The sequence below is a fragment of the Podarcis filfolensis genome (assembly GCF_964270895.1).
Source record: "Podarcis filfolensis genome assembly, chromosome: 3".
NCBI classification, from domain to species: domain Eukaryota; kingdom Metazoa; phylum Chordata; class Lepidosauria; order Squamata; family Lacertidae; genus Podarcis; species Podarcis filfolensis.
The window spans coordinates 39921391-39947343 of NC_139606.1; the positions used below are offsets into that span (position 1 = coordinate 39921391).

At 46.1% G+C, this 25953-nt stretch overlaps 1 protein-coding gene across 8 annotated transcripts in view; it reads left to right on the forward strand.

The window, feature by feature from the left end:
- Nucleotides 1-2036: 2036 nt before the first annotated feature.
- MYO6 (myosin VI) overlaps nt 2037-25953 on the forward strand; it is a 113235-nt gene continuing 89318 nt past the window's right edge. For 4 of the 8 annotated variants that reach the window (XM_083608105.1, XM_083608107.1, XM_083608108.1 and 1 more), the window contains exon 1: nt 2037-2286. The gene's annotated coding sequence lies outside the window, so the exon portion shown is untranslated. The remainder of the gene's footprint in view (nt 2287-25953) is intronic. The other 4 variants (XM_083608106.1, XM_083608109.1, XM_083608111.1 and 1 more) reach the window with 2 other exon arrangements.

Genomic DNA, 25953 nt, shown 5'->3' on the forward strand with positions numbered 1-25953 from the left:
TCCCCACCCCCATTGTATAATATACTGTATTATATACTATTGGGGGGAAAAGGGGGGCAGTGGTGGGAAATAGATGTGATTTTCTCTTCTGCCTGCCACAGTGTATATATTTTGCTTGCTAGTGCAGTTTTACTATGATTTTTGTGACATTAATAGTTAAGTGCCATCCTGAAGGATGAAGATACTGTGGTATGAAGGGTTAATTTGGGGAGTGAGGTTGTAGCTGTGGTATCTTGCCAGTTAAAATTTTAAAAATTATTGCTGTTTGCTTGCTCTGTTAGTGAAACCATTGGCTTTTGGGTCATTGGTTGCTTTTGGATGATAACTGCTCTGGGAACCCTTCAATATTGAAGAGCAAAATCTATGTAAATTTATACACAATTGACACAAGGGAAAATAAAAATAACCAAAGACCATCTATGTCCTGTAAATTTCCCATTAACAAGATGCTCTGTGATTGCCTCTGTGTGTGCCAATAAACAAATGAAGGCGTTTTCTAGCCTAACAGAGGTTATCACCTAAGGTTGTTGGTATGTGACAGGGAACTAAGAAGAAAAGTGGGAGTGGCATGAAAAACAAGGCAGAAATAACCTTGCACTGACATCACAGAAATGGGTCACCCACTTTAACCATCCCAGCAATAATTGTTTTGTTATGTGAATGCCATGTTATGTGAATGAGGAACATAATTAGCTGCAAAGCATGCCTTTTGTAAGAATCCTGCCCAAACACATCTCAGAAACTGCTTTTGGAAAGCCTGAAGTGAAGCTGTTCAGACTTTGAATTGTGAACTTTGTTTGTTAGCTTTTTATTTTAGAAATGGGGTTTCTACTGCACTCCTGTGACAATGGGCATGGGAAGAAAAGGTGTTCCATTGAGCCTGCACTCCTGCATTCTAGGCCAAAGAGGAAAGTATTCTTTGCAAGAATGTGCAGGTCAGCTTTGTAGCTGAAAGCGCCACTCTGCGTCCCACAAAGATGAAAAGAAAAAGAAAACAAACTTGCTCAGAGCTGGTTTCAATAACACAGGAAATTCTGGGCTGGACAGGGGATTTATTGCCTTACTGTGCTCAAACAACATGAGTCCTACTTGCTCCGAGCTTCCTTCCTTCCTTATGTATCTTCCTAACAAATGCCCACATTGAACATCTATCCTTTCTCTCCTAATGTTCCAAAAGTGTTTGTTATTGCTACAGATATTCATTCATCTCAGAAACCTGTATGTCAGGACAGGAAAAACTTCTTCAAAAAAGAAGGTTTGGGGAAGGAAACGTCACATTTGGATGAACAAAGAAAACTCAATCTTCACTTCCTAAATACAGTATATTGAATCACAAATTGAACCTCGAAATACCAAGATACATGGAAAGACAGGGATAATAAAATACTAAATATAATATTTCATAAAATATTAAAATGCATGGACTGCTGTAGCTGCGCACAAGCTTTGTTGGTGTTGTGCTAGATAAAACCTCCGTATTCTTTGCGTATGATCGTGGTGTGGGTACCAATTCTCTCCTTTTCTATGGGGTGGGGGGCCTGAGGCGATGCTTTGCCTTTGCCATGCAGCAGACTCGGAAGATTAGACTCGTGCGGGCAGCCAAAGGGGAGAGCCCTGAGCAGGGAGCCTCTGCTATCTGAACAACCCTCCGAGTCCTCCTGCCCCGCTGCAGATCGCTCGAGTTCTACTTCTTGCATACAGTGGTACCTCGGGTTACATACGCTTCAGGTTACATACGCTTCAGGTTACAGACTCCGCTAACCCAGAAATAGTGCTTCAGGTTAAGAACTTTGCTTCAGGATAAGAACAGAAATCGTGCTCCGGCGGCGTGGCAGCAGCAGGAGGCCCCATTAGCTAAAGTGGTGCTTGAGGTTAAGAACAGCTTCAGGTTCAGAACTGACCTCCGGAACGAATTAAGTACTTAACCCGAGGTACCACTGTATATGACTTAGAAGTCCGAGAAAGGGCAACGAACTGGGCAGGCGACTTCGGCGCCGCTTACTGAGCACGCTCGGCTGGGTCCGCGCATGCTCAGCATCCCTTGGCCAGGGAGGAGAGCGGACAAGCGCCGCTCCAAGTTGCAACTCCGGCCGGCACCAGGCGCTTCCTCCTCCTCCCTCTCCTGCCGTGGCGTCAGCGGAGGCCCCGCCCCGGCCCGGCCGCTCTCGGCTCCCAGGAGCGCCGGGGCGGAGCTGCGAGGAGCAGCAGCAGCAGCCGCGCAACGCCCGGGCCGAGTCGGCATCAGCTGGGGACGAAGCGCGGCGGCGGCGGCGGCGGCGACTGCAGGTAAACGGGGGGGCCAGACGGAGAGCCCCGCGCTCTGCCTTCCTCCCTCCCGGCTCAGAAAGCCGGCGGCTGCGCTGCTGCCTTGTCCCCCCCTTTCGCCTCTTCTGGCTCTTTCCCCCCTCCCCGTCTCTGAGCCCCTTCCCTCTTTTTCCATCCCGAGTTTCTTCTCTCTTTCTCCGCCTCCCTCCCTCTCTCCCTTGCATTCGGGTCTGCTTTCTGTCTTGGGCTTTTCCCCTCCTGTTGCTGACGCTGTTCATGTGGGAACCCTGATTGACTTTTGTTAGATAAAGCTTGGAATACGACTTGTTTTATTATAGATAGATATGAACAGCAACATAGGCTTTGGTTCGGGGAAGTTGTTAACACTTTCCAAGATCACCTCCCACAAACACGCTTTAAAAGTCACCTCCAAAAGCATACACTAGCCTGCTCTTTTTTATGTACATTGCAAGTAATCTTTTTTTCTACACACACGGTATGTTTGTGCATATATATGTGTCATAATTTACATGTATGTGTATATATAGGTTAAAGGGTGGCTTTCCATCCTGTTCGTCATTCTCGGCATGTTTTATGGAATGATTTAGCCTCTCTCTCTGATTTTGGAAACTTTGGGTGGCAGTTGTTGAAGGTTGATTGCTCACCTTTAGGAGAACTTCTAAATGCGGTAATTACTCTCTGTAGGAAGTGATTGCAGCTGGGAGAGACTGCAGAACTTTTGACCTAAAGAGAACTTTGAAGGTTTCTGAGTTCTGAAAAAAAAATTCCGCCCCACAAACACACTTACCTTGGGTTTGTTTACTGCTTTTTTGCTCGCTTGAGGTATATCAGATATTCTGAAATGAAGAAAGAAGCTGACATTCCAGACATAGCTGTCAACTTTTCCTTTTTTTAAGGCAAATTCCCTTATTCCGAATAGGATTCCTTGCAAGAATAGGGAAAAGTTGACAGCTATAATTCCAGAGCAGTTGGTATTTGGAGAATGGGGAGCAGGGTTTAAAGTTCCTGATGCTGTGTGTTGCCATATGATATGGGAGGATAGTGGGTACTCATGAGGTTTAAAATATTATTATTATTTTTAACAACAACATCTAAACATTAGAAACTATAGCTACGAAAGAAGGTTTCCTTGCACACAGTGGTTGTTACCTTGCCTGCCTCTTTCATTAAATTAACATGCCGCCTGCTAATTAATTCAGAATGTGATGATTACTGTGGAACCTGAGTCTCTGGTGTTAATAGAGAAGTCCTGAGCCCTTACCTGAGTAATCTCTTATAATTAAAGAAGGAAGCAATGAGGATGCGCTCTGGGTTTTGCAGCAGGGAAAAGCTAGACTTCCTTATCAGGATGTTTATTACAACATAACCTTCCTCAAAACTTTCAGGGAAAAGATAAACACCAGCATTTGGTGGAAGGTTCTGACCCAAAATGCGCACCTGAGATCAAAGGTCACAGGCTATTAGTACAAGTTACAGAAGAATATCTATGTTTGTCTGCTACAATAAAAAAACTTATAAAAAAAGAAGTTGCATGAGCTTTCAGAGCCAGGAACTAATTGTGAGATACATTAAATGGCATAGCTTTGGATATTTGGTAGGTAGGAAAGAGAAGTTACCAGGATGCAATAATGGTATTGTGGTACTTATGGACTCCTGTTGAATGTCTGAAGCTGAGACTTGGGGGGTGGGGTCTCTCCCATTGGGAAGTGCTCATAATCTAGATGGAGAACAGAGTGCACACATTTCTCTGTGGCAGAAATTGTGATTCACAAACTCTGGCCTGGATCTCTTGTTGAATCTCTCAGGTGTTCTAAGTAGATTGTGTATATTTATACGCATATGTGTATTCTCTTCAGCCAATATGGTGCTCCCTAGATAATGAAGGACTACAACTCCCATCATCCTAGAACCCCTGGCCATCCTGTCTGGGGCTGATGGGAATTGGAGTACAGTGACATTTGGAGAAGCCATGTTGGGTACCCTTGGTGCACATACTCACAGATAAGGAAATGGAGATACAATAGTGAGCCTAAGTTTGCATTACAGTCTCCACATACATGTTACTAAAAGCAACTGCTGTGTAGTGAGTGTATTTTATTGTATATGTATATCATGGCTGTACTATAAGAAGCTATACATTCTATTTAGAAGTACTAACTATGCCATTCTGGCCCGCTCCAAGGCCGCAATGAATAGGAGATGGAGACAGAAAGCACAGTGGGTGCTAGGAGGTAATTTCTGGCATCATCTCCAGGGCAGCTGTAACTTGTGCTGACTGCCCACAGTTAGCAAGGTGAGAACGAAAGATAACAGGAACTGGGCCACAAAATGATAATATAATACATTTTATCATGGATTAATTCAGGAAGGAAGGGTGATGGTTATCTATGAATCTTGAGAAATTGCTTCCTTTGTGGTGTGTGGCAGAAAATTAATCATTTTAAGTGTTTGGTCTTGCATTAGCTGTTGATATTAAATTTCAGTTTGTCTGATGGCCCCTGTTTCGGGAAGCTGTGCCTTTCTTTGCGTGGGTTTAAGTTTTGTACAGAAATTGGGAAAAGTGGAGACACTGGAATGGTATTGCTAAAGTCAAGAACCATGCCTGCCTCTTCCTTGGACAAATTCTCTGTTGGTGATGGGACATGGTATTTCAAATGCTCCTTAAAGTAGAGGGGAGTGACTTTCATTATGCTATCTGTCTCTTGAATTATGCAAAGCTGAACGAGGCATGTACATGTATATCAGTAAGTGAAGGTTCTTAAAATGTTGTCTAGGATACTGCAAGCCACCTAGAGAATGTTGCTATTGGGTGGCAAGGGAATCTTAAATTATACTGTAGATTCCATTAGATTAGGACAAGCCTCTTGCATAAACCTATGCCTCTATTTGGATCTTGGTCATTGTTAATTGGGCATTTTCACAAACTATTAAGTGTTCAGATGTAGAGCTTTACATGCAAAATATCCTAGGTTCAATCTCTGGTATCTCAAGGTAGGGTAAGGAGTGTCTCCCATCTGAAATCGCAGAGAGCTACTGCCAGTCTTTGTTGACAAAGCTGAGCTAGATGGATTAATGGTCTGACTGTATAAGACAGCTTCCTATGTTCCTGTGAAAACCACTTGCCAACATATTTCTCAGTTGAAGCACAGAACTTTTGTCTATATGACATAATTAGATGGTGCTGGATATTTTGCAGATTAACCAGGGAAACCTGAGGTGCAACATATTGTTTTGGACTGTGGACAGAATGCATTATTTTTACATGTTACACTTTCCTTGGCAAAGGAAGAAGGGAATTGCTTGCAGTAGTGATCTTTGAATTAGGAAATGTGTGCATTTTCCATAGCATGGCATTTCTCGCATCATATTTTCCCATATGCAGATGGCACCACCCACCCATAGTGCAGGATTCTGTGTGTGTGTGCTGTGTAGAAAGGGCATTTCAACAAGCTGTAAATGGGGGCTTTGTATCCCTTGAGTTTTGGGTGTACTATATGAACAGATGCAGGAAAATCTCATATGCAGGAGGTCCCTTAGCAGTGAATGTGATGCTAGCAGTTCCTAACAGGTGTTATTGCTTTCACCCTTCAGATCAGAGGCAAAATAACTAAAGATACTGCAGTAATAGATCTAGATAATATGGTGTCTTTCAGAGCAATAAATATAGTTGAATAATTACAGATTCTGATCCCAGAGCAGGACTAGATCTTGTCATTTGCAACTAATGCTGATGGAGAGATGAGCTAATTTCCTCACACAGTTCTTGAAATCATTAAGTTGTAAAATGGCCTGTGAACCTGATCCTCAGTTCAGGAGAGTACAAAGGTTGACAACTGAAGCAAGCCTTCTTGTGCTGCAAGTATGACACATTAACAGAGGTGAAAAATGAGACTCTTGCTCTCCAATTTAGCTTTAGTAACAAGCTCTGCCAAAACCCAAGTACACTATAAATTGTTGATGGTGGTTATTTTAACATCCCTCAAGAGTCTTTGAAGGATTACAACATTATGTCGATGATAAAAACTAAAAAAATATGCATTGTTATCTTTACTGGCAAGAGAAAGATTGGAATAAAAGCCAAACTGTTGCATGTTTAATTAATTAGACAGCGTTTTAGGCTGCATTTTTAAGGGCAGAAGCCCTTTCAGGGTAGCTGACAAGGTAAAAATAAAACACACTCACAGCATACTTAATAAAACCTAATTTATGTAAGGCATGCTCAGTAGTATAAATAATCTCTCCAGGTTTAGTCCTGGGGGGAATTTGCCATTCTGAAGCATATCACCAAATGAGAGACCCTTTATAAGAGGTACAGTTTATTCACACTGTGTGAGGACTGCTGCAGTAGAGCTCATAAGGAACTGGCCCAGTTGTCTGAAGGGGTCTGTGCCATTCCGAATGGTTTTTATCAAGTTCTTATTTTTATCAATTTATTATTGAAAACCAACAGAGCATTGCAGTGCTTAATACTTAGTAGGCCAAGGCTGGAGTCCTGCAAAAAGTTCAAAACAAAAGAAATGATGCAAAGCCTTTCTGACTTCAATTTACCCCACAGTAAAAGAGGTTTTCTTTTTTAAATGAGAGTGGTTTTTTTGGTTGTTGTTTTTGTAGAAAGGCTTGCTTTCCCAGGCAGTTTGCTGTTTTTTTCTTATTGTGGATAGCTGTAGGCAACTTTGTAGACAATACACAGGGAACAAAGTTTCACAGAAAGATGGATAAACAGTAATTTAGCTGCACCCTTAGTTGTATTTATTATGAGCAGCATGTCTGTTAAAAATAGAATAGAAAAGAAAAATGAACAATATCATGGGGGGGGGGTGGCAGGGGAGAACGTAGCCAGTGTTACTGACTACGTCAAGAAATCTTGCCAGGATGTAGGTAGCTAAAGCTTCTAGTGAAGGGCAGCAATTCTCTATGGTTGAAAACAGGTCTTTCCCACAGTTGGTAGAGCATGAGAACTCAGGGTCTGGGTTCGAGTCTCACATTGGGCAAAAGGATTCCTTCACTGCAGGGGGTTGGACCAGATGATGCTCATGGTCTCTTCCAGCTCTACAAGTTTATGATTCTATGATTCTCAGCCCCACCTAAAGATGTTGGGGAATGAACCTGGGATATTTTCCATGCTTCTTCAGGGATATCTCCCTTTGGGGCATCCACAACATTAAAGCAAACAATGCATGGGAGAATCTAAAGCTGAGAGCAAAGTGGAAATTGATTATTGATTCCCTCTCTTGAAGGGCCACTTGGAAGGGTCAACTTGCCTTCTAGAGTGTGCCTGTATCAGGAGGCATTTGCCGTTGGTTGTCATTGTGCCAAGTTACCCAGTGAGATGATCTTCTTCTGGTTTGAGCACGAAGCACCTGATACCAGGTAGTAGCAGGTGAAACTCGTTGACTATTAGCAGCTTGGCAGCTGGGATCTGGCAGCTCTGCCCATTGGGACTTTGCATTGTTACACTGTTAGTCATAGCTGTTTTGATCCTTAATCAAACGCTTTCAGGGTGGGGCTTCCTTGGAAGGCTACTGCTTGACTCTCTCTTTTCTTGCCTAAGCAGGGAGGTAGCTGCCAGGCCCTGGCCCTGAGGGCTACTGTGCATTGAAAAGGGCAGAGCAGCTAGAATTTCACCCTGTGTAGCTTTCCCCATGAAATGTCTGCAGTGCTTCCTAAGGGTACTGGAGAAATCTCTAAGTAATTCTGGCAGCATGACAGCACTATGACAGGGGCCAGCAAAGAGGGGGACTTCATGGGGTTTTATGACTTGATCATAATGTTCAACCTGCCTCTAGGCCACAGGTTCCCAAACTTATTTGGCCTACCACCCCTTTTTCATAAAAATAATTACGTAGCACCCTCCTGGAAATCTGCCTTCTTTAAGTGAATGAACAGAAAGATGCAGTGACAAATTGGCGTTTTTTTATGTGTCTATATTTCTACCTATGTCCTACAACATAGTAAAGAAAGATGCTATTGTAAATAAGACACCTTGAAGCTTTAAATTATAAAATTACTTATTAAAATCAACCATAGTAACATAGTGCATTACACGCAGGTAGGTAGCCATGTTGGTCTGACGAAGAAGTATCTGAAGAAGTGTGCATGCACACGAAAACTTATACCCAGAACAAACTTACTGTAGTTGGTTTCTAAGGTGCTACTGGACAATTTTTTAATTTCGAAAGGATAATATTAAAATAAAAAAATGCTTGTTAAGATCTGTCGGTGGACTTGACCACTGATTTCGAGTTATAACTTGCATTTTGTCTGTTTATTTGGAAAATAATCATGACGACTTTATGGATGGTTTTTCAAAAATTTCTTCTTTCTTTATGCTTCCACCACCCCCTTATTTATATTCAACCCCCCACCCCAATTGCAACCAAGGCTACTACCACCTCCTGGATCGTTCCAGCATCCCCAGGGGGCAGTATTGCCCGCTTTGGGAAACAGTGCTCTAGGCAGTTGCTGACCAAAGTAATGATGGATGGATACTCCTTTTCTCCCACCCCAGCAACTCACCCATTGTCAAATTAGCAGAAAGGCCCTGACATAAAATATATAGCTATAAAAATAAATTTGTGTCTAAGAGAGATGCATTGGTGAGACACTCATGTTAAGTGTTGTAATAATATTTATAATAATAAATATTTATGGGCTAATAGCCGTAAATAAATAAATAAATTGTAAAAATAATAAATAAACTCATTTTGATTGCATTTGTCTTCCGTCTCTTCCTGTATGGATGTTAGCTCATGAGGAATTTTTATTTTTCTTGGACACATGAGTCTACAGTCTACCCTGTACTTCACTTACAAAATGAATTGGTTTAAAATGGCTATGCAATGGCATTTAACTTACCTAGAAAATTAATAAACTAGATAGATAATGAGAATGGGAGGTGCTTGATATGCAAAGAATGAAAAGGCGATGCTTTTCCACATGTGGTGAAAGTCTGTGAAGGCAGCTGAATATGAGGGGATGATGGTTAGTGAAGTGAGAATTGCCAGTTGAATATCATATTAGATCCTTTGCTATGCCAAATTTTTGTTTTTTGTTTTAAAAAGTATTCCATTGGATTGACAGAGACTAGGCTCAATATTGCCTAAAGTGACCGGCAGTGATTGTGGACACAATTTCTCTACGCCTCATTATCGCAGCTCATTTTAACTGGAGGTGCCAGGGATTCCATGTGAGACCTAATGCAAGCAAAATAGAGAATCATAGGCTGTGCTTTTCCACTGAGTTGTTGACAAGTAAAGGATGGTTGTTTTTCGTGAATACGCATTCTTTCCAGTATAGGAGGACACTGCAAAGGATGTTTGCTTTAGGAGCTTAGAGCACAATCCTAATTATACTGACTCAGAAGTCCTACTGAATTCGGTGGGCTTCCTCCCAGGTAAATGGGGTTAGAATTGCGGCTTTAGCTTATCTGTCAAGTGAAAGGTGAGATCCTATTGGCTTCAGCAACGCAGGCTTAAATTTCGTTTTAGAAAGCTAGGTAATGTCACAGCTGTTGGGCAAGCCTACTCTGCAGCAAGCATTGTGCTTATCATTTTGGAGGTGAAGAGCTGAATATTACAAACAGGGTCCCTGTGTGGTACAGTTGATCTCCCCTGAGGGATCTGTATAAATCAAGACTGGGCCAGTATCTAGGGCATCACATGGATTTTACAACAGAAGTACAAGAACTTGACAAGTAAAACTAAAGTGTTATAATTAATATGAAATGCACTCTGATTAGCACTGATTTATTCCTACACTAGGAAGAAACTCTATGAAATAAAACATTCGGTTTGCCATGTGATTTATCAGGGAAAGGTAACCATCCACATATAAGGGTTAGCTGTAGGGTGCCCCTGGTGACTTTGTGCCAGCGGGGATGGAAATTTATAGGGCAGATCTGGTGGCCTGTTTTTGTGGCATAGTTATTTTATCCTCCAAGTTGCAATGAAAGCCTACTTTTTCCCATGAATGCAGGCCTCCCCCTTTCATCTGCATCACACTGTTCAGTCCTTGTTTTTCCTGGGATGCGACAATCTCGAGAGCTAGCCTTTTTTCTATGGAAATTTTTATCGCCGCTTGTGGAGGATAGATTATAGATTTATACTCTGTCTTTTAGGAAATCTTCTCAGAAGGTGGCCTGTGAAGATATAAAAATGAAAACTCTCATAATTAAAGCAGCAAAGCTAACAAAAATAGTTTGAAAAGCAGGTTTACCCATCCAGTTTTAAAAATAAGCAGGTTGACCCGTCCAGTTTAAAAAAGAAACTGGGGGGGGGGGGAATACCACGGATAAAAACATGGGCTTGGTATCACACAACACAGTAGACCAAATTATGCAGTGCTGCAACTGGACAAACGCGTTGGCTCATGGAGAGGAGGCCACAGGCACTTTGTTGAGTATTTTTTTTACTCCCATGCTGCGTTGAGCTAAGCCAATATTTGGCGGAGAAACTTTCTCAGACCCAGACTCGTGGTTAAACTTTCCCCTCACTAACCATGGGCAGTAGCCAAGATTTGTTTTTTAAAAGCACCAGAAAACGGGAGAAGCTTGGTGGGCTTCTCCATGGAAGGAGTTCTTAGCTGAAGTGTCACTGCAAAAAGGTCCTTTCTCTTGCCAAACGAGTCCAGATTTAAAGGGACAACAGAGAGCAGGGCCTGAGATGGTGATCTTGAAATGCTGGCTGGTGATTATGGGCAAAAGCAGGCCTTTAGGTGAGCATACCTGACCATGTTAGGGTTTAAATGTATGTAATAAAACAGGTTGTTCAAGAATTTGCTGGTGCAGTTGTGTTACATACAAGATAAGCCAAATTCCTTTTCTTTAAGCCAGCCTTCCTTAACCTGGTGCTCCCCAGATGTTTGAGACTGCAACAGCCCCTGCCAGCACATGAGTTGCAGTCTAAAACATCTGGAGAACACCTGGTGGAGGAAGGCTGCTTTAAGGCACTCTGTGTATCTTTATGTAGACGACAGGTCATCTTCTAGCATAACATACTAAACTTTTTGCAAGCAATATATATATACAGTGGTACCTTGGGCTAAGTACTTAATTTGTTCCGGAGGTCCGTTTTTAACCGCCGGAACACGATTTCTGTTCTCATCCTGAAGCAAAGTTGTTAACTTGGAGCACTTTTTCTGGGTTAGCGGTGTCTGTAACCTGAAGCGTATGTAACCTGAAGCATATGTTACCCAAGGTACCACTGTATATCTATATCTGTAGATGAGAAATGATGTCATTTCTGTCCTGATGAGAGTCATGGCAAGGAAGGTGCGGAACATGAGGGAGAATAAATTTCTGTTTATTTTCTCAAGACTTCAGCAGGGCAAGAAGCAATTAAATTACAACTGCCATACTCCTCCTCACCCAAATGCTTAATCTCTGTTGCTTAAAAATATAGCTTGTATTTGGCCAAACTTGTTTCAGACAAGGTCATTATGAAGCTGATGTGGAACATCTTTATCTTCCCCAGGCAAGATGTTGAATGCCGAAGGATATATAGTCTGTAGCATTGACAACAACCAGCATGAGGACTAACGTAGGCACCCTGATGTGTGTTGTGAGCAGGCAATTCTGCAATGCCAGGCTTTTTAGTTGAGCAAACCTGTAATTACGTCAGTGTAGATTTCATAATAAAACCTCTGCAGAAGACTCAGAAAGTGCATTGATCCTTAAATGGATGGGGGTAGCCAACTAGGTGCCTTCCAGATATCATAGACTCCAACTCACCCCTGTCCATTGGCCATGCCAGCTGGGGCAGGTAAGAGTGGGAGTCTGCAACATCTTAAAGGCACCACATTGGCTACCCCTGTTGTGTGGCCTTATAGAAAAAATGGAGCTCAATTCATTTTTAAAGCAAAGTTGGGCTGTTGAGAATTAAATAACAGCTGCAGTCCGTTGGACTCTTAAGTGTGCTAATCCCATTACTCTGTACTGTTAAATATTCCTTGGATTAGATACTACAGTTTAAAAAAGCTTGTTTAATAGTAGAAACTTTTGCTGCTTTAAACTTGGGTGGTGCTGGAAACAGAAAGGAGGAGCTCCGCTAGGGAAACATTATTGAAACATGCAATATGTTAAAACAATAGAATTTTAGTTATTCAGAGGTCTGTGTGTATTCTCTTTTGGGGTCAGTGCAGGAGTGAACAAATCTCTCTGTTTCAAATTCTTCCAGTTTCCCACTTTTTCTGATCTTAAATTCTATGTGTCCCGTTTCCACATACAAGTACAAAGTCCCCCTCTGCTTCTAATTGTGCTTTTTTCTTCATTTGCAATTTATATCATTCATAAACAGCTGAACATTTGCAAAGCTTTTCATGAAAAAAGTTTGCATGGAAATTTACACACACCCTGATAAAATCCATGTTTGTATATCATTTTCATGCATTATTTTTCTGTCAGGGTACTGCCATCAGTACTAGAGGGAGAGCGCAAAAGCCAGAGGGATTCCAGAGAGCGTCCCGGGATCGGGAGAAGCAGCCCATCTTCTGGGGAAGAGAATCAGCGTAGCACCAGTGGAGAAGGGGGGCAGGTGGGGGAAGTGGCGAGGCGGTCCCATGACTCCTTGCCTGGGACCAGCGGGGAGAGTAGGGGTCCTCCGTTGCCCACGCCCTCCTTGCGCAGAAGGCTTTCGCGCAGAGAGAGTAGGAGGAGACTAGGCGTCAAAGAGCTTCTTTGCTGGAAGAAGTTTAAGAAACGCCCACTCACGGATTCTGCCAGCGACTGAGTCAGCCACGGGTGAGTGGCGGTCCGGACAGAAAAGGTTCACTTTGGCAGCCCAGCCAGGTGTTTGCACCCAGCCAGGGAGATAGGTGCCTGCTTACGCACGAGCAACCCCTTAGAAACCATTACATTTTCCAAGCACTTCTTACAAATGCATGCATTTCTGTATGCATGATTTGGCTGGAGAACTGCATCGCAAAATTCAGAGGAGTTCAAATTTCTGTTTCAAAGATCTGTTCATGTATTCGTTTGAGAAGAGCAAATTTTGTAAGTTTGCATTAAGATATGAGTGGAACAAAGGTGCCCCCACCTTAGTAATGAGTAGGAATCATTACTGTTTCATAGTTTTGCCTGCAGTTCTTGGGCATCCTCTTTTTGTTCTCTCTGGCTTCTGAAATTTCGCTCATCATTACTCACATACTTGTACATCTTTGGAACTATTCCCCCCCCCCTCCCCGAATTATTTTTATTGTAAACCAGCCTAGGAGTTATTGAACTGAAGGGTGATATGAAAAATAACTAAAATAAGCTGTATTTAGTACAAACTTGCACTGGCTCCCGGTGGAGTACAGGGTCAGGTTTAAGGTGCTGGTTTTGACCTTTAAAGCCCTATGCGGCCTAGGACCCATGTACCTACGGGACCACCTCTCCTGGTATGCCCTGCGGAGGACCTTAAGGTCCATAAATGACAACATTTTGGAGGTCCCAGGTCACAAGGTGGTTAGACTGGTCGCAACTAGGGCCAGGGCCTTTTCATTACTGGCCCCGACTTGGTGGAACACTGTCACAAGAGACTAGGGCCCTGCGGGACTTGACATCTTTCCGCAGGGCCTTCAAGACAGAGCTGTTTTGCCTGGCCTTTGGTCTGGACTCAGTCTGACCCTTATGTTTCCCTCCCCTTATGGTTTTGATGAGGCTGCATTTTAAATTGCATTTTAACCTGTATTTTAAATTGGTTCCCTCCCTATTATGTTTTTACTGTAATTTTACTATTGTTAGCCACCCTGAGCCTGGCTCTGGCTGGGGAGGGCGGGGTATAAATAAAATGTATTATTATTATCATTTATTATTTTATCCCCCACCCCTATTTTTCTGTGAAGTGTTTATATGGGGACAAGAGCAGTCTCTGTTGGTTAGGTTATTTTTTCTTCCTTTTTGCACTTCTCTGTATACTCCTTCGAAGAAAATGAGTCGGTTTGGGGTACACCTCAAGTAATGTAGGAGGGCAGCACCAATAGGCAACAAGCACAATGACAAAAGGGAGGGGTATTCCCAAATCTTGCAAACCAACAGTTACCTTTTTGGATCTTGGTGTATTTCAAGTCTCAGTCCTTCATGGAAGTGGGAGGGGACCACTTGCATGCTGGTTATGCGGCAAACTCTTAAAAAAGGGTGTGCTTTACTCATTGACCTGAGAACCAGGAGATGGCTTCTTCAGTCTTGCAGGTGCTGCTGTGAAGCGTCCTTAGACTTAAAAGTAATGTGCAGGAATAGGTTTCATTTAAATGAGTTTTGCATGAATATCAGAAGCAGGTTTTTGATGGCCATTTGCCTCTACTCTCTGTGTGCGATTCCACTTCCTGTTTGAGATAAGTAGATGTGAGTACAGTTGGCATAGAAAAGTATTTAGTTAAAAGTGCTTCATGCAAAAAGTCGTGTCTCAAGGACACATTCAAGCAAAAGCATCTTGTTTTGAAGTGGCAACCCTCACCTTTTACTTATATCTGTATCAAGAAGGCTGAGTGGGTAAAATTGTCAGCTGCTTTAGAATGTTTAGTCTTATTTCTTTAGTTTTAAATGATGTATAAATGTAATTCTACATAGCTGTTATTGTTTTTTAAAATTAAGGGATGTAAGATATACATGGGAAGGGAAGAGCTAGGGGAGCAGGGTTGAGACTAATCGCAATGGCTCTGGGCAAAGGGAAGTATGGTGTTGAGGTGGGTCAGGCTAGGGAATTGTGGTTCCTGGGGAATCGTGATTGTCCTATCAGCCAGCCCTTGGTTCTGCAGCTGCTCAGCTCTGAGTAAAACCTCCCTCATCCACGATCTGATGAGGAGACAGATCTGGTTGGTCTCACCCAGTTGTGCCCACCTGGGTACTTGATGCTGCATCGGGGCAGACTTGAGAGTCGAGGAGGGGGAGTTGCTGTAGCCTATAGAGATTCTGTCTCTTTCTCCAGGCTCTCTGTCCCAACTGAGACGGGATCTAGAGTGTGTGTTTCTGGCATTGGGCAATTGGGACAGATTAGGGATTCTGCTGGTTTAACACCCGCCTCACTACCCAGCAGTCTCCCTGCCTGAGCTAGCAGAGACGCAGTGTTGAAGATTCCCAGAATGCTGGTTTCAACATCTCTGCTGAGGCTACAGGCTCTGGGGTGGCTCAGAACTTCATAGCTGCCATGATGACCATCACTGATCAACATCACTGGCCCAATGGATGTGGCAAACCATGCTCTGGGCCTTGTTTTTTTTCCCCAACAGGTCAGGAAGAGGGTGATCTGAAAGTGGGGTAATTAGTCCCTTGTCCTGGCCAGATCATTTCCTTTTGAGGTTTAGGCTTTCACCACCTTACAGCCTCTGCAGAGGTGGGGGACCTATTAGGGTGGTCTGCTCTCAGATTATTGGTTTGTTTTTGTTTTGTATTTTTATGTTGTGAAACACCCTGTGATCTTCGGATGAAGGCAGTATACAAATTTAGTAAATAACAATACTGATACTAATAGATATCTTCTTCTGTTTTTGCACATAATTTGCCAAAATAAAACCAGTTTCGACATCAGTTCTATAAGCAATTCTTCCCATACGTCTGCCAAATAAGTATATTTGCTAAGGGCATTTTGTGGCTCACCTACCTTTTCACTGTAGCTCTTCATTCTCAGTCAGGTAGTGCATGTACTTGGTTTCCTCTAATGGCCTCAAAGGCAGAAACACAATATTTCAGCCTGGTAAATTTTTAATGAAAACAGACTAATAGGACTAGGAGATCCTAAGAGGCAGATGAAAACCTTAAGCCGTTTTAGTCCATCTGCTGGAAATAAATGGAAATCTCCTTTGCATTTTATGCGTTGAATGCTTAAAAGAATAGTAAGTAGGCTTTTACAAGGATAAAATTTTGATAGTACAAAAGTTGTGGAAGAATCATCTGTGTTCTTGAGTTCTGTTTATGGTAGGGTAGCATGATATTGAAGAGTGAAGACTGTCCAGGGACTTTTCCTGTTTGTTTTGGCGCAGCTAATCTCTCAGGATAAATCTGTCTCTGGTGAGAGAACTAATTTGAATTGCATACAGTGTTGAATATATTAGTCAACATTACTGGAAAAGTAGGTTCTTTGAGGCAGAAAATTGATCCCCATGGTGGCAGAGGAAAAATACACCTAGAAACTACAACTTGGAGGAGGAGGAGGAGGAGGAGGAGGAGGAGGAGGAGGAGGAGGAGGAGAAGAAGAAGAAGAAGAAGAAGAAGCAGAAGAGAGAGAGAGAGAGAGAGAGAGAGAGAGAGAGAGGAGAAAAACCACAACCCCAAATACATGTTTCTTTGGCTTTGTGGAATCTAAATGAAAATTTGTGGCTGGGCCCTAAGCATGTTTCAGTGGAAATAGAAGGTGATCTCTAACATTTAATCATACTCATGGTAAATGCTTTGAAATCCACGGACTAATATTTTTATAGGATTTTCAAGTGTTTATAGAACTTCACATTCATTGTATTGTTGCATTCCTTACAACAACTCTGTCTATATTAATATCCCCCCATTTTCAGATGCTGTGAAAGTAGCTTGCCTAAAGCCCCTTAGCACAGGTGAGGTTCAGACTGGAGACTTCTTCCTTTGAGGTTATTCCATTTAATTGGCTGCTGCGATTAGCTGCTTTCCCATCCTTCATGTGGACTGTCATAACGTTAAGACTAATATTCATTATTGCTTTTAAATGAACAGCTTGTATTTGTGAGATATGTTCACTTGTAGGATTTTGATTGGAAAGAGTCACAAATGTACATTGCCTGATATTACTTCATTTGCCCAATGCCACATAGTGTATTACTTAAATTAACCCACAGGGTGAATCCAAGAATAAAGTTAAATGAACTCTGCTTTGAGCAACTTGGACAAAGGACCAATTCAAATGTGACGAGGAAAACCATGCCATATTCATAAAATCCAAATAAATATTGAATTTGACAGAGAACCAGCTTTATGCTCCCTTTAGTGTTCTTTGCTACTGTGAATATGATCCCCACTGTTTTCTGAAAAGCTTGTATTTGAGACCTTTTACTGAATGCAACCTATGTGGAAATGTTTATTGAGATACACTGGATTAGTTTGTCAATCCCTCTAGACTAGCTTCCCCCAATGTGTTACTACAGCATGGCCAATGACTGGGGATGATGGGAGTTGTAGTCCAAAACATCTGGGAGGTACAGTTCTAGGCTGTCATTGGAAGACTGATTCAAAGAGGAGAAAGTACATTGGCTCAGTAAGCTATGTAAAAATATATTGTGTGCTTTTTTGGATGCTGGACAACTACTTCCCCACAGTCAAATGAGCCTTGTACTTTGCCTTTTGAAGAGCTGCCCTTGGACACATGGCAAAGCTCTTCTGAAACTGAAAAAAACCCTCTTAAAAACCATTTGTAATATAGTGTGGGGGGGATCTACTGTTCAAAGGAGAGGTGAATATATTAAAAAAATCCCACTGAGCATGTCCAGATTGCTGAGCACACCTAATGTAGTTCTTTGGATCTTAGCCATTGTATTTAAAACATTGTTTTAATATGTTGATATATAAATATTCTTATTTGTGTACTGTGTGAGAAAGAACTGTCTGTTCTTCTTGGAGAAAAGCAGCATTGAGAGAATGCCCATGCATTATTACTTTTTTTAACAAACATTTGTTTGTACTTTTTGAATGGCAAACTTAATTAAAAACAGTTTGTCCTGTTATGACTTTGTGTGATCTTTATCAAATGTGTAAAATAAGAATAGTCTTCTGGTCACTCAAGTGATTGTGTAACCATATGATCCTTTTGGATAGGATTAAATCCCTGAATATATGTATTTATATTAATTATAAAAACAGTTGTCAGAGCTACCCTAGGTCCCAGCTCACTAAGGACCAACGCTGCTTCGTTGTTAAGTATAAAAGTCTTTATTGAAGTTCAGTTTCACTTCCAGAGCCGCAGCGCGCAGCCCCACGTCCAAAGTCTCAGACCACTGATGCTCCGTCTGAGTCTCCTCCCCCTTGACACCAATTTAATAGTCTAGCCTTGCTCCACCTTCTCCGCTGCTCCTTCCTCCTCTGGGTCCGCCTGCCCGCCGGGGTTCCGCCCTTTCTAGCCTCTTCTCCCGCTGATTCCCCTGAGCCTTCTCCCTCCCTCCGGCGGGCTTTAGGAGCTGGTTCCCCATCCGGGTCTCCTGCTGTTCCGCGCGCCTGCACATTTGAACTTGGCGCGCGCGCCCAGCCAGCAGCTTTCCTCCTGACCGTTCCACTGCTGCTGTCACTGCTTCCCCCATCGGGGGGGCTAGCTGCAACTGACCTCCCCTCCGTTGGAGGTGTGGTCAGCCCTGACTCCCTCTCTGGAGGAGACACTGCTCCTGACACATGTGACTCCTCCCCCCCACTACGCTCTGGTGGGGAAACTGGTCCTGATCCTCCACTGCTGCTTTGGGGTTCCCCTCTGGCTCCTTGTTTCTGGTGCGTCCCCCCTGGGACCCCCCTTGCCCTGACCATCGGCGCCCCCTTCTGGGAATCTTCTGATTCGCTGGAGAAGCTCATGGAATCTCTCGGGCCACTGTCATACTCCCCTACGCTGCCCTCGGATTCTTCCCCTTCGCTCTCCCAATCCTCTCTCCCCAGTGCTCCTGCTCCTGATTCCCTGACATCCATCCCCCCCTCGAAGCCCCCCCTTCCCCCCTCCCCCTCTTCGGGTGTGGGTTCCGGGTGCTCCAGTCCAGTGGGTGTGAGTGCGGGATACCATTCTTCCCCCCTGGTGTGTAGCCGGTCCACTGCATCCGGCCCAACCGCAACTGGCTCGTCGACGTCGATTTCCTCTGCTTCCATCTCTCTGCTGATGTGCTCGAATCCAGGATCCTCCCCCAACACGTCCATGTCCTCCCCTCCCCCGGGTACCTCTGGTGAGACTGCTTGCAAAGGTCCCCGCAGCAACTCCCTGCGCCACCCCACCTCCGGTTGAGTGTCCCACCAATAGGAGCGGTCTGTGGCAAACCCCGAGAGAGACCCCTCCGAGGAGCTAGTGTCCGGCGTCGTCTCTTCAGCTGATGAAAAACCCTGGAACGTACTGGCTGACAGAGTGGGTGTGAAGAGCCAGTCGTCGAAATACTCTGCCGGCATAGGTCTGTGTGGGAAGAGTGCATGGAACTCGTCTTTAAGATAGTGCTCCTCCACGGCATAGCACGGTACCCACCTGTTAGCGCTGGCTGGGGTACCTTCCCTGGCGAGGAGGTATTCCACCCCCTCTTCCCCCCACCTCGAGTCCAAAATCTCCGTGACCTCGTTGAGTGGCGTCGCCCTCCGTGACCCCTCCCTCTTCGGAGATTCGTTAAGTGGGTCTGGCGCGTTCCCTGTCGCCTGAAACCTGTGGGGTTCCCTGTAGGGCGTGAGCACTGACCTATGAAAGACTGGGTGCATTCTGGAGCCCTCCGGGAGTGTCAACCGGAAGGCCACTGGATTGATTTGCGCCGCGACCTGGTAAGGTCCCAGCTGCTTGTGCTTGAGCTTCCTCTTAGCTAGCGTCCTGGCCGGCACTGCCTGGGCTGCTAACCAGACCCAGTCCCCCACCCGGATGTCCTCCCCGACCCTCCTGTGCTTGTCTGCCTGCATTTTGTAGGCGTGTTTCGCCAGTTCCAATTGCCTGCGGAGTTGCTCGTGGACCTCCTGTAACTCTGCTGCTAAGTGCTCCGCTCCCCTTGGCTCCCCCTCCCCCTTCGTCTCTAACCCCGGGAAAGTTCTGGGATGCCGCCCATTATTGGCGAAGAACGGTGTCACTCCTGTAGACCCGTGCTTCGTGTTGTTGTAGGCAAACTCGGCCAGCGGTAGGTAGTCCACCCAGGTCGAGGGTTGTTGATTGGCGTAGCATCGCAGGTACTGCTGCATGATGGCGTTGACCCTCTCCGCTTGTCCGTTGGTCTGCGGGTGTCGTGCCGACGCTAAGTTGATTTTGACGTTCAGGATGCCCAGCAGCTTCTGCCAGAAGCTCGAGATGAATTGGCGACCCCGGTCGGACAGGATGGACCGTGGCAGGCCGTGAGCTTTGAACACGTGGTCTATGAACAGCTTGGCGGTCTGTTCCGCTGTGGCCACCTTCGCGCACGGAATAAAGTGCGCCATCTTGGTGAACATGTCTACGACCACGAGCACCGCTGTTTTGCCTCGCGAGCTGGGCAGATCTGTGACAAAGTCCAGGGCCACTTTCTCCCACGGTTCGAGCGGCGTCTGCAGGGGTTCTAGTAGACCCGCCGGCTTCCTGTGTACTGGCTTGGCCCTTTGGCAGGTGTCACACCTGGAGACGTAATCCGCGACTTCTCCCCTCACCTTGGGCCACCAAAAGTCTCTGGTTACTAATTCCGCCGTCTTGTCCTTGCCGAAGTGCCCAGCGCTGGGCACGTCGTGTAGCTGCTGCAAGACTTTCGCGCGGAGGTCGTCTCCGGGCACGTAGAGAGCCCCTCTGCGGATGAGCAGTCCGTCTTGTATCTGGAACTCGTCGTCCTTCGCTGTGCCTTTTCGCACCTCCTCCATCTTGGATTGTGCGAACGAATCCGTCTGCAGCGCTCGACGCACCGCGTCCAGGTCCACGGCAGCTGAAGCGCACGCCCACGCTTTCGGTGCGAAAATGTGCTTGGCCGCCACCGGCGCCGCTTCCTCGAGATACTGCGGCTTCCTGGATAGTGCATCCGCCATGACGTTGTTGTCTCCCGGGATGTATTCTATCCGGAAATCGAAATCCGCAAAGAACTCCGCCCAGCGAATGTGTCTCTGGTTCAGGAACCGCGCCGTGCGCCAGTACTCCAGGTTCTTATGGTCCGTGCAGACTTGCACTGTGTGTCTGGCTCCGACGAGGAAGTGCCGCCACGCCTTGAAAGCTGCATGAATGGCCAGCAACTCCCTGTCCCAGATGGTGTAGTTCTGTTCCGCCTTGCTGAGTTTCCTGGAGTAGAATGCGCACGGCCTCCATTCCCCTTGCGGATCTTGCTGCAACAGGACGGCCCCCACCGCTCTGTCCGAGGCGTCCGTCTCAACCCTCATTGGTCTGCTGGGGTTTACATGTAGCAGCTGTTCTTCGGACGCGAAGAGACGCTTGAGTCTCCGAAAGGACTGCTCCGCCTGGTCCGTCCAGGTGAACTTCTTCTTCTTGGAGCTGAGGGTGTCCGTGATGGCCGCCGTCTCCTTCGCGAACCCTTTGATGAACTTGCGATAAAAGTTGGCGAAGCCGACGAACTTCTGGACCTCCTTCCGATTGCGCGGGCTCTTCCAGTCCAACACCGCGCGGACCTTGGTGCTGTCCATGGCGAGTCCCTTGTCGGACAGCTTGTAGCCCAGGAAATCCACCTCCGTCATGTCGAACTGGCACTTCTCTAGTTTGGCGTAAAGTCTGTGCTCCCGTAGCCTCTGCAGGACCTCCTTGACGTCCCTCTCGTGAACCTCCTGCGATTCCGAGAAGACCAGGATGTCGTCCAGGAAGCAAACGCACTTCTTGTAGAGGAGTCCCGCTAACACGTGATGCATGAAAGCTTGGAAGGTATGGGAGCCATTTTGCAGACCAAAAGGCATTACGCGATATTCATAGGTGCCTAAAGGTGTAAACATGGCTGTCTTCCACTCATCGCCCTCCCGCATGCGTATAAGGTTGTACGCCCCTCGTAGATCCAACTTGGTGAAGATCCGTCCCTTCCTCACCGTCGCGAGCAGGTCGTCGATCTTGGGCATGGGGAATGCTGCGGGCTTTGTTTTGGAATTTATGAGCCTATAATCAACTATGAGCCTGCGTTGGGGCGTGTCCTTCTTCTTCACGAAAAACACGGGACTGCCCCCCACTGCTTTAGATTCTTGGATGAACCCCCGCTTCAAGTTGTGATCTATGAACTCCCTGAGTTCTTGCAGTTCGTCTTCAGACATGGAATACAGTTTCCCAGTCGGCAGCGTCGCTCCCGGCAGGAGGTCAATCTTGCAGTCGTAAGGCCTGTGGGGAGGCAGGTTATCCGCTTCCCTCTCGCAGAAGACCTCCAAAAACTCCTTGTACTTGTTGGGTACCGCTTGCACCATGCCTAGGTGTAACTGCGGTTCATCCTCTTGCCCCTCCTCCTCCTGGCGGGTCTGGATGCAGTGTTCTGCGCAGTAGGAGGAGCAGAAGGTCAATTGCCGCTGGTACCATGCTAATGCCGGGCTGTGCCTATCCAGCCAACTCATACCCAACACTATGGGCGTGTCTGACAGGTGGGTGACGTTGAAGCTGATGACTTCGCGGTGGTTTCCAATATGCATCACCATCGGTGGTGTTTGCTGTACCACCTCTCCTCCAAGTAGCTTCCTGCCATCGACCGTGACGACGTTTAGGGGCATCGTGGCTGGCATGAGTGCTATGCGATGTTGCTTGATAAAGTCCACTCCTATAAAGTCTGCGTTGCTCCCAGAGTCAATGGTTATTGGTACTTGCATGGTGTGCCCAGTGGGCAACTGGAGCGATGCGGTGAGTTGCACCACTGGTTTGGGTGGGAGGGGGTCTGTGGGCTGTAAAATCTCTGGGGACTGCTTCACTGACTTGCCTGGTTGGGCCCCAGTGGCTCTGTTTCCAACCAGGCGTCTTCTTCCCCCTGCGGCTGCTTCGGCTGCTGACTTGTTCCCTTTACTGTTGCTGAGGCTGCAGTGTGCTTCTGGAGCCTCTGGGGACACTCTTTGGCCATGTGCTGAGCACTGTCGCAGATGTAGCACTTCCTGGTCCCTCTAGGAGCCTTCGCCTTGACTGCTCCCGGTGTTTGGGCTCTGCTGGCAGTCTGAGCCCTGGCACCACCAATCTCCATCGGCTCTTCTCCCCTCCCCAAAGGAGGCATGGACAGCGCCCGCCCCGCCTCTCTGGGAAAGAAAGGGGTTGCCCTGGCTGGGCTGCTTGCCTTACGTCCTTCCTCCCTGCTCCAAGGGCGTCCTTCCAGGCGCACACCAATCGCCAACGCTCTTTGGGCAACTTCTTGGGTACTTTGCGGTCGTTCCCCTCTTGCCAGCTCATCTTTCACCTCTCCACTTAGCCCCTCCCAGAACAGGTCTCTGACAGCAATAGAGTCCTTCTCCCAGCCCAGCACGTTCAATAAGGCAAAAAAGCGTGAGTGATATTGTCTCACCGTCGCTTTCCCTTGCTGTAGCCCATGCATTTCCCTCCGAGCAACATCTACATCTACCGTAGATTTAAAGCAAGCGTCCATAGCTTTGATAAATGCATCGGAATCTTTGAGGGCGGGGTCTTCTTCGCGCCACAAATTCCGCAGCCACGCTTTTGCTTCCCCATGCAAATGAGTGATTATGAAGCCCACTTTCTCTTCCTCATCTCTAAAGTCCTTCCGAAGCAAATTGAGCGCGTAAACCACGTCAGCTCTGAAGTTAGGGTATTGCTGCAGGTTCCCATCGAAGTGGGCTACTAGGCTGCCCCCCCTCTTCCCGAGGCCAACTCCCTCCGGTTTGGGTCCTGGCAGCCCCTCTTTCCCCCAACGGTCCCACCTTGCCTGCAGATCCCGGCAGAGCGCTACTGCTTCTTCTTCTCTTTTCCTGGATGCTGCTACTTCTGCGTAAAGCGTCGTCACTGCTTCTTGCAGTTCTTTCACCTGGCTCTCTGTAGCCATCTTTGCCTATCTTCGTGAGCTTGCAAAACACCAAGTCTTGCCCCTCGCTGCACCAACTCACGCTGCGAGGTTTTTAAAGGGGACGGAGCATACTGTCAGAGCTACCCTAGGTCCCAGCTCACTAAGGACCAACGCTGCTTCGTTGTTAAGTATAAAAGTCTTTATTGAAGTTCAGTTTCACTTCCAGAGCCGCAGCGCGCAGCCCCACGTCCAAAGTCTCAGACCACTGATGCTCCGTCTGTGTCTCCTCCCCCTTGACACCAATTTAATAGTCTAGCCTTGCTCCACCTTCTCCGCTGCTCCTTCCTCCTCTGGGTCCGCCTGCCCGCCGGGGTTCCGCCCTTTCTAGCCTCTTCTCCCGCTGATTCCCCTGAGCCTTCTCCCTCCCTCCGGCGGACTTTAGGAGCTGGTTCCCCATCCGGGTCTCCTGCTGTTCCGCGCGCCTGCACATTTGAACTTGGCGCGCGCGCCCAGCCAGCAGCTTTCCTCCTGACCGTTCCACTGCTGCTGTCACTGCTTCCCCCATCGGGGGGGCTAGCTGCAACTGACCTCCCCTCCGTTGGAGGTGTGGTCAGCCCTGACTCCCTCTCTGGAGGAGACACTGCTCCTGACACATGTGACTCCTCCCCCCCACTACGCTCTGGTGGGGAAACTGGTCCTGATCCTCCACTGCTGCTTTGGGGTTCCCCTCTGGCTCCTTGTTTCTGGTGCGTCCCCCCTGGGACCCCCCTTGCCCTGACCATCGGCGCCCCCTTCTGGGAATCTTCTGATTCGCTGGAGAAGCTCATGGAATCTCTCGGGCCACTGTCATACTCCCCTACGCTGCCCTCGGATTCTTCCCCTTCGCTCTCCCAATCCTCTCTCCCCAGTGCTCCTGCTCCTGATTCCCTGACATCAGTAATAACGTTTTCTTTGAAATGGCCGCTCAGCAACTCAGTCCTAAATATTTATGCTGAATACATTTAAGGCAATGGTATTGTCAGTGCCAGTCTATCACTGTAGCTTGTGAGAATGTGTTGGATCAGTGACTTATGTTTCCCATTCTCAGTGTCTGATGGCTAATATACAGTGGTTTTTAAATTATAAGAATGAATGCACTTTTCTATAAATGAAGAAAAGCAGTGAAGCAGACTCCCACATCTGAGTACCCTCTAGAAGTTCTGGACTCCCAACTCTGATTAGTCCTGACCATTGGTCATGCTGGCTGGGGCTGATGAGAATTCAAATCCAGAAGCATCTGGAAAGTACTTGGTTGAGGAAGGTTGCTCAAGAGTATGGGCAGAAACTTTCCAGTGCAAACTATACTTGGGCTTCCTTAGTAGACAACCATTTTTAGTAATAACTCCTTTCATTACTAAATCTTGTTGTTGAGAAATGCCTACATATTAAAATCTACCCAGTTTGGTTCAGAGTGATTGGCTGTTCTGATTAACTTGCAAATCCCTGACTCGTCGAGTTACTTTCATGCAAGAGGTATGCTTCCTGGGCATGCCCAGCTGTAAGGCGAGTTAAATAGCACCTGTTAAGGACTTTGAAACTAGAATAACCCAGAACACCCTGTAGCACTCCCATTGAAAAGAAATGAAATAATGTAGTAGTTGGAAGTGATCTGTCTACATTTTGTGTTACTAAGTGAATATATCAACTTTTTAAAAAATGCATTATTTTGCTGTTTGGCTGTTGGGAATCATTTGGGAGAAGTGCTAGAAAAAAAATAAAATGTGGTTTCCAAGCTATATGGACTGTTCAGATAATACAATGATTTCCTTACTTTCTACCTTCAGAGTGCCTCTTCCATGTCAATTTAGCTACTCTGTAGTTCTTGTGTGTTGTTGAATGTTCCAGGGCATGCTGCTAGTTCCCATGGAGCTTTGACCATGCCTGACACGGCACTGCCAGGCAAGGAGTGTCCAGAGTGAGGAATCAACTCTTTATAAAAGCCCACTTACAAGTTAGGAAAAGGCAGGTCCATCAGTCCCCTGTCTTTCAGCTACTCCTAGGTGTGCACCCAATGAGGCAGATGCAGCAACACAGAACCCCTCCAAACAACCTCAGCTTCTATATCTTCCCCCACCCAAGCTGCACGCAAGCAGGCAAAGACTATAC